Source organism: Tursiops truncatus, chromosome 10 (genome assembly GCF_011762595.2).
Source record: "Tursiops truncatus isolate mTurTru1 chromosome 10, mTurTru1.mat.Y, whole genome shotgun sequence".
Classification (NCBI taxonomy): domain Eukaryota; kingdom Metazoa; phylum Chordata; class Mammalia; order Artiodactyla; family Delphinidae; genus Tursiops; species Tursiops truncatus.
The window spans coordinates 24,046,520-24,063,343 of record NC_047043.1 but is presented as its reverse complement, the minus strand read 5'-3'; the positions used below and the strand labels follow the sequence as shown (position 1 = coordinate 24,063,343).

Genomic DNA, 16,824 nt, shown 5'->3' with positions numbered 1-16,824 from the left:
ATCCCTTGGTTCTGAGGCGGCCTCCACTCAGAGTGGACCTGAGGGAATTTTCTATGAAAGGAGGGAGGGTATTAAATCAGAGTCTTCTCACATATGTGTATGCCTGCTGGTGACAAGAGGGCTGGGAATTTCTGAGCAGCCTCGTGGACAGATGAAGTCATCACTAATATGGTGTCCAACAGGATATTCTGGGCTATAACTTCCAGGGTCTCTCCCCTGAGTTCGTCCCCCTCCCTGGCAGGCCCCACCTCCTCCCATTTCTCTTGCCTCCTTATGTGGGTTAACTGTCTTTCTCTTTGTTTCCATAGTGCATATGGAATTCTCTAAATATTGAGTTGATCCAAGTGATTTCTGCTGGTGATAGCCAAGGAATACCTTTGCCTTTTCTACTTAGAGGAATCCAGTTGAGTAAATTATTCTTTTCGTTCTCTCAAAAGCTTTTATTACCCAGGGCAATAAAAGTACTTGTAATGTCGTGTAATGCTGCCTAAAGTAACTGCATGATCTTTCATTTGAATTTTTTCCCCGTCTTGAGTATTCTTTATGCTCTATATTTTGGTGAACCTATCTACTTTTAAAGGAATTTGGAGAGCATTGATTACATTAAAGAAAGCTCTGGCTGGCATGCTGTATAATTTTTCTAAACTTAAGAATGTCAAGTCAAATATTGAGGGTAGAATTCAGGGAATTGTTCTGACTTAGAAAATGTTCTTCCTTTAATCTACTGGATATTTTAATATTCTTTATCCTGCCACATTAAAACCCCAGGTATTTGTGAGGGACTAAGGACTGAGCTAAAGTGAAAGACAATTTTTAGAGGGGAACTTATTTTTTCAGAAGAATTGATTTTCTGTGTGTTATGGAAACCACAGGTTAATGGGGTTCCATTTAGAATCAATCCCCCTGTCCCTGTTAGATGGCCCCCAGTTTCTCAGCACTGTCTTTCCTCACAGTGACAAAGACTATAAAGAAGAGTGAGACAGAAAAAGCCCTGGCATCTGGGAGCTGCCTGCGACTATTAATTAGGCCTTGGTGTTGCCAGGAGCTGGCCTGTGACTCATAGCTAGGTTTTGGTGTTTTCTTGCTGAACATAAGCAACGTCGTATAGCAACAGCATCAGACAGCCATTCTGTGACCATCAGCCTTTCTGCTTTGACTATCAAAGCAGAAAACAAGGCCACTCAGTAATCATGTCTCAACACAGACAAAACATGAACTGTGTCCAAATCACAAAAATGACCAAGCGTACTTCTCCCCTAGATAATATGAATGACCTCTGCTTCTTTCCTAATTACAGCTTTAGCCCCAGTATAATCTTCCTTCCTCCTAGGGAAGATTTATTAAGATGCCCGATTACAGAATTACCCCACTTCACCACCCACTTCTTGACAGAATCCAATTAAGAACAAAGTCTCTGTTTCTTAAATCCTCCTCAAGATCACCTAACACAAGCCCAAATCCTATAATAGTTTAAGGGTCTGTTTCATGTGTTGCCTAGGCTATGGTCCTCAGTTATTCACTCAAACATTAACCTAGGTGTTGCTCTGAAGTTATCTTATAGATGTGATTAAGGTCCAAAATCAGCTGACATTATGTAAGAGACATTATTCTAGATAATCTAGGTGAGGCTGGACGAATCAGGTGCAAAGTCTCAAGAGCAAACCTGAGGTTTCCCCGAGGGGAAGAGATTTCACTGTGGGCTCCAGCTTCAGCCTGTGCTGAAATTTCCAGCCTGCCTTTCCTGACAATAGCCCTCCCTATGCGTCTTGGACTTGCCTAGCCCACCCCACACTGTGTAAACTAATTCTTTGCAGGGAATCTCTTAAAAGATCTCACCAACAGGTTCTGCTTCTTTGGTTCCAACATCTTCATATTGAGATGCCCATGATTCCCCATGGTGAGTTTATGAACAATACAACCAACTTGTTCATCCATGGATGTGCTTCCGATGATCCTTGGCTGAAGACGTTAACAGCACTTCATTAGATTATTGTGAGGAACGTAGACATACTGCACCTGGAATGAAAAATTCCCACAGCTCTTTATACTTGTAATAAATTAATATCATCCCCATTTTACAAGGAGAACATCAAATTTCAGAAAGGTGAAAGGATTTGCCCAAAGTCACACAGCTGGTGAGTGTAGAGCTGAAATGTGACAAGGGCAAGCCACAAGTCCCTGTGAGGAAAGGAGGGGGTCTCCTGCGTGGATTCAGAATACAGTGTCCTGATATAATTAGGATAAATATTTGACCCTACAGGTGGCCTTATCATTCTTTCTAGTCTCTCCCATTATGGACCAGGAGAAATTTTGAGGTTCTACTTGAGATGTGCTCCTTTTACCATGCAGCATCCTCCTTTCTATGCAGAAATAACACGTTTCTATGCTTTTTTTCTGGATCCAGACTTACCTGCTTTATATCTTAAATAAATCACTTACAGTTTGGCAAATGGTCGAAACTTTTCCTGACGGTGCTTCAGAATTTCACCTACTAATATTACAGTTAAAAGAATTCAACTCAAATTAGGAAGTTAGGATGTTAAACACTCAGGATCAGAACTGTATCTCAGATGGGAAGTTGAAGACCAGTCTCAGATTTCACATCCAGTGGGATGCAGGGGAATTCCAAGCAGGCAATGTTACTAGCTAAGAGATAGAAGATGAGCTTTTCTCTCCTTAACTTGACTTTGTGTCCCTCCTTTTCCTGCAATCACACAATGAACCTTGTTCTAGTTGCTTCTGTCTTCAGGTCATAATTTTAACATAAAGTAAAATTATTAGTGAATTAAACTCAGAGGAATGGTGTACCACTTTGACAAAAACCAATTTGTGACCTTTGTCTAAAAGGAAAATAAAAGACCCTTTTCATAAATTAATGGTGGAAATGAAATTTGCAGTTTAAAATATTAATTTAGACCAAAAATTTTCTATTTTTTAACATCTTTATTGGAATGTAATTGCTTTACAATGTTATGTTAGATTCTGCTGTATAACAAAGTGAATCAGCTATATGTATACATATATCCCCATATCCCCTCCATCTTGCGTCTCCCTCCCACCCTGTCTATCCCACCCCTCTAGGTGGTCACAAAACACCGAGCTGATCTCCCTGTGTTATGCGGCTGCTTCCCACTAGCTATCTATTTTACATTTGGTAGTGTATATATGTCCATGCCACTCCCGCACTTCATCCCAGCTTACCCTTCCCCCTCCCCATGTCCTCAAGTCCATTCTCTACATCTGTGTCTTCATTCCTGTCCTGCCCCTGGGTTCATCAGAACCTCTTTTTTTAAAGATTCCAATTATATGTGTTAGCATACAGTATTGTTTTCTCTTTGTGACTTACTTCACTCTGTATGACAGACTCTAGGTCCATCCACCTCACTGCAAATAACTCAGTTTCGTTTCTTTTATGGTTGAGCAATATTCCATTGTATATATGTGCCACATCTTCTTTATCCATTCATCTGTTGATGGACACTTAGGTTGCTTCCATCTCCGGGCTATTGTAAATAGAGCTGCAATGAACATTTTGGTACATGACTCTTTTTGAATTACGGTTTTCTCAGGGTATATGCCCAGTAGTGGGATTGCTGGGTCGTATGGTAGTTCTATTTTTTGATTTTTAAGGAAACTGCATACTGTTCTCCATAGTGGCTGTATCAATTTACATTCCCACCAACAGTGCAAGAGGGTTCCCTTTTCTCCACACCTTCTCCAGCATTTATTGTTTGTAGATTTTTTTGATGATGTCCATTCTGACCAATGTGAGGTGATACCTCATTGTAGTTTTGATTTACATTTCTCTAATGATTAGTGATGTTGAGCATCCTTTCATGTGTTTGTTGGCAATCTGTATGTCTTCTTTGGAGAAATGTCTCTTTAGGTCTTCTGCCCATTTTTGGATTGCGTTGTTTTTTTAATATTGAGCTACATGAACTGCTTGTAAATTTTGGAGATTAATCCTTGGTCAGTTGCTTCATTTGCAAATATTTTCTCCCATTCTGAGGGTTGTCTTTTCGTTTTGTTTATGGTTTCCTTTGCTGTGCAAAAGCTTTTAAGTTTCATGAGGTCCCATTTGTTTATTTTTGTTTTTATTTCCATTTCTCTAGGAGGTGGGTCAAAAGGGATCTTGCTGTGATTTATGTCACTGAGTGTTCTGCCTATGTTTTCCTCTAAGAATTTTATAGTGTCTGGCCTTACATTTAGGCCTTTAATCCATTTTGAGTTTATTTTTGTGTATGTTGTTAGGGAGTGTTCTAATTTCATTCTTTTACATGTAGCTATCCAGTTTTCCCAGCACCACTTATTGAAGAGGTTGTCTTTTCTCTGTTGCATATTCTTGCCTCCTTTATCAAAAATTAGGTGACCACATGTGCGTGGGTTTATCTCTGGGCTTTCTATCCTGTTCCATTGATCTATATTTCTGTTTTTTTGCCAGTACCATACTGTCTTGATTACTCTAGCTTTGTAGTACAGTCCGAAGTCAGGGAGCCTGATTCCTCAAGCTCCGTTTTTCTTTCTCAAGATTGCTTTGGCTATTCGAGGTCTTTTGTGTTTCCATACAAATTGTGAAATTTTTTGTTCTAATTCTGTGAAAAATGCCATTGGTTGTTTGATAGGGATTGCATTGAATCTGTACATTGCTTTGGGTAGTATAGTCATTTTCACAATGTTGATTCTTCCAAACCAAGAATATGGTATCTCTCTCCATCTGTTTGTATCATCTTTAATTTCTTTCTTCAGTGTCTTATAATTTTCTGCATACAGGTCTTTTGTCTTCTTAGGTAGGTTTATTCCTAGGTATTTTATTCTTTTTGTTGCAATAGTGAATGGGATTATTTCCTTAATTTCTCTTTCAGATTTTTCGTCATTAGTGTATAGGAATGCAAGAGATTTCTGTGCATTAATTTTGTATCCTGCTACTTTACCAAGTTCACTGATTAGCCCTAGTAGTTTTCTGGTGGCATCTTTAGGAATCTCTATGTATAGTATCATATCATCTGCAAACAGTGACAGTTTTACTACTTCTTTTCCGATTTGGATTCCTTTTATTTCTTTTTATTCTCTGATTGCTGTGGCTAAAACTTCCAAAACTATATTGAAATGGTTTCAGTTTTTCACCATTGACAATGATGTTGGCTATGGGTTTGTCATATATGACCTTTATTATGTTGAGGTAGGTTCCCTCTATGCCTACTTTTGGGAGAGTTTTTATCATAATTGCGTGTTGATTTTATCAAAAGCTTTTTCTGCATCCATTGAGATTATCATATAGTTTTTATCCTTCAGTTTGTTAATATGGTGTATCACAGTAATTGATTTGCATATATTGAAGAATTCTTGCATTCCTGGGATAAACCCCACTTGATCATGATCTGTGATCCTTTTAATGTGCTGTTGGATTCTGTTTGCTAGTATTTTGTTGAGGATTTTTGCATCTATTTGTTCATCAGTGATATTGGCCTGTAGTTTTCTTTTTTTGTGACATCTTTGTCTGGTTTTGGTATCAGGGTGATGGTAGCCTCGTAGAATGAGTTTGGGAGTGTTCCTCCCTCTGCTATGTTTTGGAAGAGTTTGAGAAGGATAGGTGTTAGTTTTTCTCTAAATGTTTGGTAGATTCACCTGTGAATACATCTGGTCCTGGGCTTTTGTTTGTTGGAGGATTTTTAATCACAGTTTCAATTTCAGTGCTTGTGATTGGTCTGTTTATATTTCCTATTTCTTCCTGGTTCAGTCTTGGAAGGTTGTGCTTTTCTAAGAATTTGTCCATTTCTTCCAGGTTGTGCATTGGCATTTAGTTGCTTGTAGTAACCTCTCATGATCCTTTGTATTTCTGCAGTGTCAGTTTTTACTTCTCCTTTTTCGTTTCTAATTCTGTTGATTTGAGTCTTCTCCCTTTTTTCCTTGATGAGTCTGGCTAATGGTTTATCAATTTTGTTTATCTTCTCAGAGAACCAGCTTTTAGATTTATTGATCTTTGCTAGTGTTTACTTCATTTCCTTTTCATTTATTTCTGATCTGATTTTTATGATTTCTTTTCTTCTGCTAACTTTGGGGTTATTTTGTTCTTCTTTCTCTAACTGATTTAGTTGTAAGGTTAGGTTGCTTATTTGAGATTTTTCTTGTTTCTTGAGGTTGGATTGTATTGCTATAAACTTCCCTCTTAGAACTGCTTTTGCTGTATCCCATAGGTTTTGGGTCATCATGTTTTCATTGTCATTTGTTTCTAGGTAGTTTTTGATTTCCTCTTTGATTCCTTCAGTGATCTCTTGGTTATTTGGTAGTGTATTGATTAGCCACCACATGTTCGTATTTTTTACAGTTTTTTTCCTGTAATTGATATCTAGTCTCATAGAACTGTGGTCGGTAAAGATACTTGATACGATTTCAGTTTTCTTAAATTTACCAAGGCTTGATTTGTGACCCAAGATATGATCTATCCTGGAGAATGTTCCATGAGCACTCGCGAAGAAAGTGTATATTGTTGTTTTTGGATGGAATGTCCTATAAATATCAATTAAGTCCATCTTGTTTAATGTGTTATTTAAAGCTTGTGTTTCCTTATTTATTTTCATTTTGGATGATCTGTCCATTGGCGAAAGTGGGGTGATAAAGTCCACTACTCTTATTGTGTTACTGTCAATTTCCCCTTTTATGGCTTTAACATTTGTCTTATGTACTGAGGTTCTCCTATGTTAGGTGCATAAATATTTACAACTGTTATATCTTCTTTTGGATTGATCCATTGATCATTATGTAGTGTCCTTCTTTGTCTCTTGTAATAGTGTTTATTCTAAAGTCTATTTTGTCTGATATGAGAATTGCTACTCCAGCTTTCTTTTGATTTCCATTTGCAGGGAATATCTTTTTCCATCTCCTCACTTCCAGTCTGTATGTGTCCCTAGGTCTGAAGTGGGTCTCTTGTAGACAGCATATATACGGGTCTTGATTTTGTATCCATTCAGCCAGTCTATGTCATTTTTTTTACAAATATATATTTTTTAACATCTTTATTGGAGTATAATTGCTTTACAATGGTGTGTTTGTTTCTGCTTCATAACAAAGTGAATCAGCTATATATATACATATATCCCCATATCTCCTCTCTCTTGCATCTCCCTCCCACCCTCCGTATCCCACCCCTCTAGGTGGTCACAAAGCACTGAGCTGATCTCCCTGTGCTATGCAACTGCTTCCCACTAGCTATCTATTTTACATTTGTTAGTATATATAAATCCATGCCACTCTCTCACTTCATCCCAGCTTACCCTTCCCCCTCTGCATGTCCTCAAGTCCATTATCTACGTCTTTATTCCTGTCCTGCCCCTAGGTTCTTTAGAACCATTTTTTTTGATTCCATATATATATGTGTGTGTTAGTATACAGTATTTATTTTTCTCTTTTTGACTTACTTCACTCTGTATGACAGTCTATGTCTTTTGGTTGGAGCATTTAATCCATTTACATTTAAGGTAGTTATCGATATGTATGTTCCTAATACCATTTTCTTAATTGTTTTGGGTTGGTTTTTGTAGGTCTTTTTCTTCTCTTGTGTTTCCTGCCTAGAGAAGTTCCTTTAGCATTTGTTGGAAAGCTCGTTTGGTGATGCTGAATTCTCTTAACTTTTCCCTGTCTGTAAAAGTTTAAGTTCTCCATCGAATCTGGATGAGATCCTTGCTGGGTAGAGTAATCGTGGTTGTAGGTTTTTCCCTTTCATTACTTTAAGTATGTCCTGCCACTCCCTTCTGGCTTGCAGAGTTTCTGCTGAAAAAAACAGCTGTTAACCTTATGGGGATTCCCTTGTATGTTATTTGTTGCTCTTCCCTTGCTGCTTTTTATATTTTTTCTTTGTATTTAATTTTTGATAGTTTGATTAATATGTGTCTTGGCATGTTTCTCTTTGGATTTATCCTGTATGGGACTCTCTGCTCTTCCTGGACTTGATCAACCGTTTCCTTTCCCCTGTTAGGGAAGTTTCAACTATAATCTCTTCCAATATTTTCTCAGATCCTTTCTTTTTCTCTTCTTCTTCTGGGACCCCTATGATTCAAATGTTGGTGCATTTAATGTTGTCACAGATGTTTCTGAGACTGTCCTCAATTCTTTTTTTTTTTTTTTTGTGGTACGCTGGCCTCTCACTGTTCTGGCCTCTCCCGTTGCAGTTGCAGAGCACAGGCTCCGGATGCGCAGGCCCAGCGGCCACGACTCACGGGCCCAGCCGCTCCACGGCACGTGGGATCTTCCCGGACCGGGGCACGAACCCGTGTCCCCTGCATCGGCAGGCGGACTCTCAACCACTGCGCCACGAGGGAAGCCCTGTCGTCAATTCTTTTCATTATTTTTTCTTTATTCTGCTCTACGGTAGTTATTTCCACTATTTTATCTTCCAGGTCCCTTATCCGTTCTTCTGCCTCAGTTATTCTGCTATTGATTCCTTCTAGAGAATTTTTAATTTCATTTATTGTGTTGTTCATCATTGTTTGTTTGCTTTTTAGTTCTTCTAGGTCCTTGTTTAACATTTCTTGTATTTTCTCCATTCTATTTCCAAGATTTTGGATCATCTTTACTATCATTACTCGGAATTCTTTTTCAGGTAGACTGCCTATTTCCTCATTTGTTTGGTCTGGTGGTTTTTTACCTTGTTATTTCATCTGCTACATATTTCTCTGTCTTCTCATTTTGTTAAACTTACTGTGTTTGGGGTCTGCTTTTCTCAGTCTGCAGGTTCATAGTTCCCGTTGTTTTTTGTGTCTGCCTCCAGTGGGTGAGGTTAGTTTAGTGGCTTGTGTAGGCTTCCTGGTGGAGGAGACTGGTGCCTGTGTTCTGGTTTGTGGAGCTGGATCTTGTCTTTCTGGTGGGCAGGGCCATGTCTGGTGGTGTGTTTTGGGGTGTCTGTGAACTTAGTATGATGTTAGGCAGCCTCTCTGCTAATGGATTGGGTTGTGTTCCTGTCTTGCTAGTTGTTTGGCATGGGACGTCCAGCACTGAAGCTTGCTGGCCATTGGGTGGAGCTGGGTCCTAGCATTGAGATGGAGATCTCTGGGAGAGCTCTTGCCAATTGATATTATGTGGGGCTGGGGGGCCTCTGGTGGTCCAATGACCTGAACTCGGCTCTCCCACCTCAGAGACTCAGACCTGACACCAGGCCGGAGCACCAATACCCTGTCTGCCACACAGCTCAGAAGAAAAAGGAGAAAAAAAGAAAGAAAGGGAAAATTATTAAAATTAAAAAAAGAGAGCAACAAAACCAATAAACAAATCCAGAAATGATAATAGGAGCTAAAAACTAAACCATGATAAACATAAAATTCAGAAACAATCAGTCGCAGACAGCAAACCGCAAGTCTACCATTGCTTCCAAAGTCTACTGCCTCAATTTTGGGATGATTCATTGTCCATTCAGGTATTCCACAGATGCAGGGTACATCAAGTTGATTGTGGGGATTTAATCTGCTGCTCCTGAGGTTGCAGGGAGAAATTTCCCTTTCTCTTTTTTGTTTGTACAGGTCCTGGGGTTCAGCTTTGGCTTTGGCCCCACTTCTGCGTGTAGGTCAACCTCAGGCATCTGTTTCCCATCCAGACAGGAGGGGGTTAATGCAGTGGCGGATTGGGGGCTCTTGCTCTCTCAGGCCAGGGGGAGGGAGGGGTAGTATAGTCATAATTGGAATGTAGGGCGAGCCTGCAGTGGCAGAGACCAACGTGACATTGCAACAGCCTGAGGCACACCATGTGTTCTCCTGGGGAAGTTGTCCCTGGATCTTGGGACCCTGGCAGTGGCGGGCTGCATAGAATCCCCAGGGGGCAGGTGTGGATAGTGGCCTGTGCTTGCACACAGGATTCTTGGTGGCAGCAGCAGCAGCGTTAGTGTTTCATGCCTGTCTCTGGGGTCTGGACTGACAGTCACAACTTGCGCCCATCTCTAGAGCTTGCTTAGTCTGTGTTCTGCCTTCTGTGGGTACATAGGGAAGGAATCCCCTCTCCTCGTGCACCCAAGAACTATGGTCTCTTGCCTCTTCAGCAGGTGCAGACTTTTTCCCGTACTCCCTCCGGGCTAGCTGTGGTGCACTAGCCTCCTCAGGCTGTCTTCACAAACCAACCCCAGTCTTTTCCCTAGGGTCTGACCTCCGAAGCCCGAACCTCAGCTCTCAGCCCCCACCCGCCCCAGTGGGTGAGCAGACAAGTGTCTCAGGCTGGTGAGTGCTGGTTGGTACCAATCCTCTGTGCAGGAATCTCTCCGCTTTGTCCTCTGCACCCCTGTTGCTGCGCTCTCCTCCGTGGCTCCGAAGTTTCACCCCCACCCATCCCCTGTCTCCGCCAGTGAAGAGGCTTCCTGGTGTGTGGAAAATTTTCCTCCTTCACAGCTCCCTCCCAGAGTTGCAGGTTCCATCCCTATTCTTTTGTCTGTGTTTTTTCTTTTTTCTTTTGCCCTACCCAGGTACGTGGGGAGTTTCTTGGCTTTTGGGAAGTCTGAGGTCTTCTGCCAGTGTTCAGTAGGTGTTCTGTAGGAGTTGTTCCACATGTAGATGTATTTTTGATGTCTTTGTGGGGAGGAAGGTGATCTCCATGTCTTACTCCTCTGCCATCTTGAAGGTCCCCCCACCAATAATTTTCTTAAAAATCATTAATTTTCTGCCATTGATTTAGTACCTAAAACTGTCAATGTAAATGGAATGTGTCATTATAGCTTACATCTTTGAGCATCCTCTAAGAAATTATTTAGATAGAACTCATGTTACTTCTAATTAACATTTATATAATTCTCTAAGAAGCTGTGTATTTTCAAATTCTTTGGTTCTGACTTTCAACTGTTTTCTCCTGACACAACCCTAGTTATTATGCATTGGTGAGGTTTTACTGAAAACGCCAAGCCTCTACCATCTTGCAGTAATGAAAGATGCTTCACAACAACAACAGAGTCCAGAGCAGTAAAGTAAAAAGAAGATGGACTTTGTAATCAAATGAATAAGTGTTCAGTAATGATTTTACCAGCTGCATCATCTTGGGCAAGTCACTCAAAATACATGAGCTTTAGGGTACTTTACTATAAAATGGGATAAAAACTGCTACATGATAGTTAATATGATAAAATAAAATGGTAAATAAGTACAAATTATAAGGTTTAAATACAGTCCAGTGTCTGGCATATAGCAATTATTTCCAAATGAGAGCAACTATATAATGACAAATACTAACTGTGCCTAGGCCAGGGACAGCCTATAGCTTTTTTCTTATTCAGCCAACCTTCTCCCTGCGGCAGTCTAGGTATGTGGGAGCCTGTGAGTCACAGAAGCACTAATTGGTCACTAGGAAATAGAACACTTTGAGGAGTGTTGTATCAGTCAGATATTTCTTAATGTAGCTAACCACTCCAAAACATAATTAATAACTTTAAACAATGTTTTAGTATTTTCTTATGATTCTGTAAGACAGTAAATCGTGCTAGATCCCTTTGGGCAGTTGTGTCTGTGCCAGCTCAGATGTTTTCAGGTGTTCACCCATCTGTGGCATCAGTTGGTTCAGCTGGGATTACTGAGTTTCTCTCCATTTGGGCTCACCATCCAGTAGGCTGGCTGAGGCTTCCCCACCAGGTGCTGGAAGGCTCCCTAGCGCAAGAGAGAAACGGCAGGGCTTCTTCTACCTAAATTTACATTCTACTAGCCAATGCAAGTCAGAGCACTGGCTCAGATTAAGAGGTGGGTTAACAGATTGCATTTCTTGATAGGATGAGCTGAAAAGAATCTGTAACTATTTTTGCAATTTACCATAAATGTCCTCTGGCTTTTGGGTATGTATAAATGAGCTTTGAATGTAAGAGTTGGAGTGCCTCCACATATGGACTCAATTCCTCCCGCACACCTACTAAATTTTATTTTATCCCCATTGAAAGCACAGCACAGCTTTCTCAAAGGAGATTTGAACTAATAATTGGTTTTTTAAAAAATTTTATTATATTTATTTTTTTATACAGCAGGTTCTTATTAGTCATCAATTTTATACACGAGTGTATACATCTCAATCTCAATCGCCCAATTCATCACACACACACACCCCCCGTGGCTTTCCCCCCTTGGTGTCCATACGTTTGTTCTCTACATCTGTGTCTCAACTTCTGCCCTGCAAACCGGTTCATCTGTACCATTTTTCTAGGTTCCACTTTAATCTGCTTGTCTGCTGATGGGTGGGGCTGGGTTTCCTCCCTGTTGGTTGTTTGGCTTGAGGTGACCCAACACTGGAGTTTACCTGGGCTCTTTGGTGGGGCAAATGGTGGACTCTGAGAGGGCTCATGCCAAGGAGTACTTCCCAGAACTTCTGCTTCCAGTGTCTTTGGCCTCACGGTGAGCCACAGCCACCCCCTGCATCTGCAGGAGACCCTCCAACACTAGCAGGTAGATCTGGTTGTTTCCTATGGGGTCACTGCTCCTTCTCCTTGGTCCTGATGTGCACACTACTTTGTGTGTGCCCTCCAAGAGTGGAGTCTCTGTTTCCCCCAATCCTGCCGAAGTCCTACAATCAAGTCCCACTAGCCTTCAAAGTCTGATTCTCTAGGAATCCCACCCAGTAGATATGGGATTTGATTTTATTGTGATTGGGCCTCTCCTACTGTCTCATTGTGGCTTCTCTTTTGTCTTTGGATGTGGAGTATCGTTTTTGGTGAGTTCCAGTGTCTTCCTGTCAATGATTCTTCAGCAATTAGTTGTGATTTCGATGCTCTTGCAAGAGGGAGTGAGCGCACATCCTTCTACTCCGCCATCTTGAACCAAACTCCTCTTTTTTTTTTAAGAAAAAGAAGTTGCTCAACCTTAGTACTATTGACATTTTGAGCTGCATAATTCTTCTTTTTAAATTTTATTTTACTGAGATATAATTGACGTGTAACATTATATTAGTTTCAGGTGTACAACAGGATGATTTGATATTTGTATATATTGTGGAATGATCACTGAAATTAGTCTAGTTAACATACATAACCACACAGTTACAAATTTTTTTCTTGTGGTGAGAAAAAGATCCACTCCATTAGCAACTTTCAAATATACAATACAGTATTAATCAATCAATCAATTACTAGTTAACTATTAATAGTTAACTACTGATACTATTGATATCTTAATATTATATAATAGTTAACTATTGATACTAATTAGTTTACTATTGATAACTAATCAGTAAATTATTAACTATAGTCACCGTGCTGTACATTACATCCCATGACTTATTTATTCTGTAACTGGGAGTTTGTACCTTTTGGTGCAATGATTTGGATAATTCTTTTTTGAAGGGGGCTTTCACGTGCATTGTACAATGTTTAGCATCATCCCTGCCCTCTACCCAACAGGTTCCAGTAGCATCCTCCTCAGTTGGGACAACAAAAATTATCTCCAGATGTTGCCAAATGTCACTTGGGGAATCACTGCTCTATAAGGTGACAGATTCTCTGAAGCAAAAATAGTAGCAAAGTGTTGTGTGTTTATGGAATATGAAAAAGTGAAGTATGTGACAATAATTGAACAAAAAATGGGAGAGAGGAATTTGGAGTATACTGATCTAAATACCTTGCATTAGAATTTGAAGGTAGATTTTATATTTATATATAGTAAATCCTAGGGCAACTGCTAATCCAAAAGAAGGCAGGCAAAGAATAAAACATGAACAAATATCTAATAGAATTAATAGAAAATATCCAGCAAAAATAATCCAACCATATTAATAATTTTGTTAAATGTAATTAATATAAACATATATTAAATGACAGATATGATTAGGTTGAATAAAGATAGCATTATCAAACTATAATCTGTCTACAAGTAACCCATTTTAAATATAAAGATATAGCTACATTAAACTTAAAAGGAGGGTAAATATATACCTTGGAAACAAAATCGAAAGAAAGCTGGAATAATTATGTCAATACTAGACAAAGTCAATGTCTGAGACAGGAACATTAGGCATGATAAAAAGGGACATCACTTATTGATAAAGCATTTATTTCCCCAAAAAGACTGAAGAATTCTAAGTGTGTGTGCACCTAACAACAGAGCTTCAAAACACATGAGACAAAATCTGACAGAAATGAACGGACAAATAGAAAAATCCAAATTTATAGCTGGAGATTTTATAATTATTTCTCAATATTTGTTAGAAAAATAGAATGTCAGTAAGACTATAAGATATCTCAACAATACTATCAACTAACTTGACTAAGATTCATTTATAGAACACCCCACCCAACAACAGCAATGACTATCCATTTTTTTTCAAGTGGATGTGGAATACTTCCCAAGATAGTCCATATTCTGGACCATAAAACAAATCTTAAAAATTTAAAAGTATTGAAATTATATAGTGTTTATACTTTCTTGGACTATAAGGGAATTAAACCAGCAATCAATAGAAGAAAAATATTTGGAAAATCCCTAAATAGTTGGAATTTAAAGAAAAGCCTTTTAAATAACCTATCAAAGTGAAAATTACAAAGGAGATTAGAAAAGATTTTAACTTGAAAGAAAATTAAAAGCCACATATCAAAATGTGTGCAATGTGGCTAAAATAATATTGAGCAGAAGATTTACAGAATTAAATACCTTTATTAGAAAAAAAGAAAGGTATTAAATCAATGATCTAAATTCTACCATAAGAAGTTAGAAAAAAGATCAAATTAAACTCAAAGCAAGTAGAAGGCAGGAATAATAATAATAAGAGGAAATTAATGAAATTGTGAACAGACAAAAAACAATACAGAAAATCAATTAAATAAAAATCAGAATGTTAAAAAAATCAATAAAATTGATAAACCTCTAGTCATATGAACTAAGAAAAAAATTAAAAAGATGCAAATTACAAATATCAGAAAAAAAGAAGGAGCATTCCTGTAGACCATACAAATATTAAAATAAAAATGACATGCAACAAACAACTTCATGGCAATAAATTCAATAAAGTAGATGAAATGGACATTTTTTTTTGAAAAATGCAAACTTCCAAAGCTTTTTCGAGACGAAAAAAATACCTCAACATAACAAAGGCCATGTACTACAAACCCACAACTAATATATACTCAATGAAGAAAAATTGGAAGCTTCACCTCTAAGATCAGAAATAAGACAAAGATGCTCACTGTCACCACTCTTATTCAATATAGTACTGGAAGTCCTAGCTGGAGAAATTAGTCCCAGGAAAGAGATAAAAGGCATCCAAATCAGAAAGGAAGATGTAAAATGTCACTATTTACAGATGATATGATTTGGTATATGGAAAATTCTGAAGACTCAACCAAGAAACTGTTGGAACTAATCAATTTCAGTAAGGTTATAGGCTATAAAATCAATATACAGAAATCAGTTGCATTTCCATACAGTAATAATGAAATATCTGAGAAAGAAATAAAAAACTATCCCATTCACAATAGCATAAAACCAATAAAATACATAGGAATAAGTTTAGCCAAGAAAGTAAAAACATCTGTAAAACAAGAACTGTAAGACTTTGCTGAAAGATATTGAAGAAGACACAAACAAATGGAAAGGCATCTCGTGTTCATGGATTGGAAGAATTAATATTGTTAAAGTCTCCATATTAGCCAAAGTCATCTATAGATGTAGTGGAATCCCCATCAAAATACCAATGACATTCTTCACATAAACAAGCAAAAAATTCCTAAAATTTGTAAGGAACCATAGAAGACCCTAAACACCAAAAGCAATTCTGTGGAAGAAGAACAAAGCTGCAGGTGTCACACCTTCTGGTTCCAAACTATACTACAAATCTATAGAAATAAAAACAGTATGGTACTGGTATAAAAATAGACACATAGAGCAATGGAACAGAGTAGAGAGCCCAGAATTAAACCTCTTCATAAACGGTCAATGAATATTTGCCTAGGGATCCCAGATCATCCAAAGGGGAAAGGATATACTCTTCAACAAGTAATGCTAGGAAAACTGAACAAATGTTTGCAAAAGAATGAAATTGGTCCCCATCTCACACCATTCACAAAAATTAACTAGAAACGGATCAAAGTCTAAAACATAAGATCTGAAAGTGTAAAGCTCCTAGAAGAAAACATGGGGAAGAAGCTCCTTGACATTGGTCCCAGCAACGATTTTTTGGATATGACACCTAAAAACACAAACAACAAAAGCAAAAATCAACAAATGGGACTACATCAAACTTAAAAGATTCTGCACAGCAAAAGAACAAGTAGCAAAATAAAAAGGCAAACTTCAGAGTGGGAAAAAATTTTTGCAAACCATATATTAGATAAAGGGTTGATATTCAAAATATATAAAGAACTCAACTCAATAACAACAACAACAGCAACAAAAAACCTACCAAATAAACAATCAGATTAAAAAATGGGCAGAGGAACGAAATAGACATGTTTCCAAAGAGGACATCCGAATAATCAACAGGTACATGGAAAGATACTCAACATCACTAATCGTCAGGGAAGTACACGATCAAAACCACAATGCAATATCACCTTACACCTGTTAGAATGGTTATCATCAAGAAGACAAGATAACAAGCGTTGGCAAGGATGTGGAGAGAAAGGAGTCCTTGTACACTGTTGGTGGAAATGTAAATTGATTCGACCACTATGGAAAATAATATGGAGGTTCCTCAAAAAAGTAAAAATAGATCTACCAATATCCAGCAATTCCACCTCTGGGTATTTACCCGAAGGAAATTAAAGCAAGACATTGAAGAGATATAGTTACTCCCATGTTTATTGCAACATTATTCGCAATAGCTAAGATATGGAAACAATCTAAGTGCCCGTCAACAGATGCATGGATAAAGAAGATGTGAGATATATATACA

At 38.4% G+C, this 16,824-nt stretch overlaps 1 protein-coding gene across 1 annotated transcript in view; it reads left to right on the top strand.

Annotated features, from left to right (window-relative positions):
- LOC101336370 (DLA class II histocompatibility antigen, DR-1 beta chain) overlaps positions 1-16,824 on the top strand; it is an 85,966-nt gene that overhangs the window by 23,512 nt on the left and 45,630 nt on the right. The window lies entirely within an intron of this gene.